This window comes from Ixodes scapularis, unplaced genomic scaffold (genome assembly GCF_016920785.2).
Source record: "Ixodes scapularis isolate PalLabHiFi unplaced genomic scaffold, ASM1692078v2 ptg000303l_1___fragment_1__unscaffolded, whole genome shotgun sequence".
NCBI lineage: Eukaryota > Metazoa > Arthropoda > Arachnida > Ixodida > Ixodidae > Ixodes > Ixodes scapularis.
The window spans coordinates 726,254-730,705 of NW_024609955.1; the positions used below are offsets into that span (position 1 = coordinate 726,254).

The 4,452-nt window shown below is 56.0% G+C and overlaps 1 long non-coding RNA gene across 2 annotated transcripts; it reads left to right on the top strand.

The window, feature by feature from the left end:
- Positions 1-2,626: 2,626 nt before the first annotated feature.
- Positions 2,627-3,241, top strand: LOC121834034. 2 transcript variants are annotated; one of them, XR_006077012.1, is made up of 3 exons: positions 2,627-2,661; positions 2,984-3,072; positions 3,154-3,241. It is a non-coding gene; the product is annotated as an uncharacterized LOC121834034 (long non-coding RNA). The 2 variants fall into 2 exon arrangements; XR_006077013.1 differs by lacking the exon at positions 2,627-2,661 and adding an exon at positions 2,894-2,913.
- The last annotated feature ends 1,211 nt before the right edge of the window (positions 3,242-4,452 follow it).

Genomic DNA, 4,452 nt, shown 5'->3' on the forward strand with positions numbered 1-4,452 from the left:
GTGTACGGAGGGGGGGGGTGCCAAGTGGGTTAATGCTTTTGCACTTAGCAGCCACACACTGTCGCTGTGAAGGGGCGTGAACGCAGGTTGGGGGGGGGGGGGGCGGGGAGCTTTATTTATATCGATTTCCACCATGCCCGTAACATTTGCGCCTAGAACCGAGAGGAGTCGGACACCCACCCAACGATTCCGATGCTAGAGATGCCGCGGATCTCCCAGCTCCAATAGTCTGTCCTCTTGGCAGCCCGAGGGGGTGAGGAATCTGAATCTGCGCGTTCCTGGCTGTCAGCCATGGTGAACTAGAAGGCTGGAGGCCCCCGACACTCTGCCCGAGGGCAGACACGGGCCACGGCAGCCGGTTTCAAAGCTGCGCCGGCCTCCGCTCTCCTCAAGCCTGTGATTTCTGCAGGGCCCGCCTTTACGTCATCGCACAGTGAGCAGACGAGCTATAGCGAACCAGAATAAGGCGGGTAGTGGAAAAAGCGGCGGCCTCCATGTGAGGCACTTTGTGTAGAAGCTATCAGGTGGCACTGGCGTTCCATCCCGGACCACTTCTGCCGGCGGCGAGCCCGTTCGAAGCGTAGCTGGTTTCAACCTTAGTGGTTCATTACCACGGCCTGCATGTGTTTCATGGATGTTGCAACGTCTATGAATTAATGTTTAAAGTTTATTCGCGCAATGTAGCGATTTTGTGTTTTCGGTACGCTGTAGTGTTTGCCCTGGCTGGCTGGCTGGCAAACGCTCCTCCATACGGACCCGTCTACCTGCCTAGTCTTGCAAGGCACCCAGAGTATCTTGTCTTTTTGGAAATAAAGACCATAATTAGTATTCTGCTTTGATTTTCAGTTATATGCCCATAATAAATGCGTGTACCACTTTCCTTTGTTAAAGAACATGCCATTGTGAAAAATAATTGTTGAAAAGCTACACTTCCATTTGGAACGTGCTGAACGAAGGAAAAGTAGGTAAAATACTCGTAATCATTGCGGCACTCTTTGTGGCACTATTTCTGGAGTGTTGTAGCGTTCGACTTCCGCCGTCCGCCGCAGGTGATCAATCAGACGACTCTTTCCTTGGGGTCAAGCGGGGTTTATTACCATGACTCCTGGATCTCGACCTGGCCAAGACTCGGGACAGCAACTCCTGTCGGCCGCACTGGCCACCCCTTTTAAGCCCGTGCGTATGCAATGGGCACCGGGAGCCGCCCCCCCGCTAGTCGCCGGTTTGGCCGCCGTGTGGCGGGCCGAGCGCCCCACACCTCTCCCCCTTAGAGGTCGAGGTCTAAGATGGCCTCCTCGTGGGCCGGGTCGCGGAGCAGATCCGGGCGGAATCGGCGGAGCATCCGGATGGCCTCCGCGACTTTCAACGGGCGGGGAGCTGCCGGAGGTGCAGCAGGAGGTGGTGCGGCTCGGCGAGCCCAGTCCGCGGCGACGCGAGCTTGGTGCAAGGCGCCCGCCAGGTGGATGGGGTGGTGCAGTTCCGGCACTCCGCAGACGGGGCACAGCAGGCATCGAGGCTCAGGCTGTAGAAGCTCTGTCGAGCCTGCTTCCTCGCCTTCATGAGGGCCTGAAGACTGATGTTGGATGAAGCTCTCCTGTCGTCGCCGAATCCACCCTGGAGGTCGTGGAAGACGTGACCTTGCGCGAACCGTCGGAGCAGCGCCCCTGTGTAGATGCGCAGTAGGATGGATGAGATGGTGATGGGCCTGAAGTCTCCGCCAGTAGTGGCCGAGCGGGACTTGGGTATGAAAACTCTTGGCCACCTTGAGGTCCTCGGGAAGCATAGCGAAGGCCAACCAGTTGGTGAAAATGATGGCAAGAATGGCTGGTGGAATCTGGAAACCTCGTTCAGGGTAAGGCCGTCCGGGCCAGGGGCAGTCTTTGCGTCGGTGTTCTTGAGCACTCTTTAGAGCTCTCCTTCGGTGAACGGCTCCACCTCTACGTTGAGTACTTGTTCGGATGTTATGAACCCGTCAACCGGTCTTGATGGTGTAGACATGAGAAGGTCGTAGACCCGGTGGAGCTCCGAGAAGAGGACTGCTGGGTCAGCCCAGTCCAGCCCCAACTCGTCGACGAGCACCTTAGGCCCCAGACTGTACAGCCGTTGATGTTCTGCATAGCGTTCGTGACGGCGCTGGTTACGGTTCTTGGCTAGACGACGCTTCTTTTTCTTGCTGCCCTCGGTGCCTCCCCTCTCCCCAGGTCCTCTCCTATCTTGATGGGGTCCAGCAACCCTTGAGCGATGGTGACAGGGGTTCCTGGTGCGGGCTGCAGACGCACCCAGGCAGATCCGGCGTCGTGAACGCGGACCGGTTGAATAGGAACCGGCTGCTTGTGTGCCGCCGCCTTGAAGGTCTCCAGGATCTCCTTGTAATGGCGTGTATTTCGCTGCCCTGTGATTCCCTGTGAGGACTGGGTGGTGAATACCCTGGCAAAAGCAAGGTTCATATGAGGGTGGTCCTTGCAGGTGATCTCTGCCCTGGCCAGTGCCGTCAGTTCCGAGACGGTCCACCGCGCGTTGAACTCTGCTGGTGGAAGAGAGTTTGCGGTGCCAATGTACGTGTGACCTCTGCGATGATGGATTTAGCAAAGGGACCAGGAACGATGACAGTTGGTGGGGTGTCTGGCGAGGGGCCACAAAGGGATGAAGTTCGGAGTAAGGGTGAGACATCCTTTCCCCGTCGCGTGCCGAGCTCCCTGCGCATCGCCTCTGCGCACTGGGGCATCAGACGGTAGTCCCGGACGCTCTGCCATGTTCTTCTTGGCATCAATGCAGCGAGCTCTTCGTCACTACGCATGCACAGAGAAGCCTGGAGCTTGCACAGCACGAGTGCATGAGTGTCCCTCTCTGTCCAGGGCCTTGCCTCCGGTGTAGGGGGGATATCTCGGGGGGTGACCGGGGTTGGAGAATGATGTATGGACTTCTCGCTTCACCGCTGTGGTCTTGGCGTGGTGAGGGGTGATGAGGGTATGTCCGTCTGCAGGCCGGAGGAATCTTGCACTGATGGCAGTGGTCCCCCTGGAGTGGCAGTGGGGGGCTCACCATGTGCAGGAACCCTGGAGTCCGGCCGAGGTAACCTGCTCCGCAGCTGTTCTTGCTGTAGCAAGTCCCTGTACAACTTCCGCCCCCTGATGCCCTTGATGGTTTGCCAAGGTACCCCTGCGTACCCCTTGGCGAGTTCTTTGTTGGTAAACTTCATCTTGGCGGGCATCGACAATTCTTGGACCGCCAAAGTCCTGACGTCCTCCGTGGTCCAGTCACCTGCTGGTGGGAGACGCAAAGCAGGGGTGCTGGTTGTGAAGGGCATCGACATGTCTGCCCTCTTGGAGTCCCGGGAGAACTCTGGGTGCTCCTTCTCCTCGGTGTGACTTGCAGGGGAAGGAGTGGAAGCCTGCGGAAGCTCGTTGCTGGCCACACTGTGTGAGTCGGCGTTCGTCACTACGGTTGAAGTGGGCGATACTAATGGTTTCTTCCGACACCTTGTGTAATGAGACGACATGGAGGTGCTCTTGGTGTACGTTTTGGCGAGGCAATAGAAGCACCTCCGTACGAAGTGACAACTATGAACATGTTCGTAGTGCCCCCCAGAGAGATGCGAGAAGTTAGTCGTTTGTCGCACAGGTGGCAGACAATCTCCTCTGAGGGATACAGCCTCTCAAAGGTTTGCTAACACGCTAGGTGATGGATGAGTCCCTGACATGCTGAAATAAATAGGAAAAAAAAATATGAAGCACTATTCCCCCAGCCGCTTGCGACACAGGGTATTTGTATTTAAGTGTAGGCTGTGAGGCCGAGAGGGAGAGCCTAGTAATGTGGCCTGTGCTGTACAGGCCACAGTAACTTGTTCAAAAGGTACAAAGTTCCCTAGAGCACTAGATTATACTAGTCCTGCAGACTACGCCACTACATGTAGTGAAAACCAGCTAGTGGTGCCCTGCGTAGCCCCAAAGCGTAGATCCGATCCACCGGGCTGCATGCCGAAGCACAAAAAAAAAAAAACCCAAAAACCATGTTTATTGCGCCAAAGTGCCGAACTGCGCTTGATTACGAACAAAAAACCTACAAATGTTGCTAAAAGAAAGAAAAGAAAAGTGAAAAGACGTTTTTCTCTGCTGCTAGTCTAACAGAGGTGGTGAAATCCACGGGTGGAACGTATTGCCCTCTGTTGATGGCCGGCGCAACTAAACAAAGTTGCATGCGCTCCCAGTTCGCGTGCAAAGTTCGAACTGGAAACCGGCAGAGCTGCCACGAGAAAAAAAAAGGATGGCAGTGGGACCAGGGACTTTTGTGCGTGGTTCGACGCACGGAGACTGAAAAAAAAATGTTTAGTGTAGGAACCAGCGGTCCACTAGCGCCGAGCACTAACTCCAGCAGCCAAAAAACGAGTGACCGTTAAGGGGTGAAGAAAGCCACAGCGGCCGGCTGCTCACACGTTTGGAGAGGTGCTGAAAC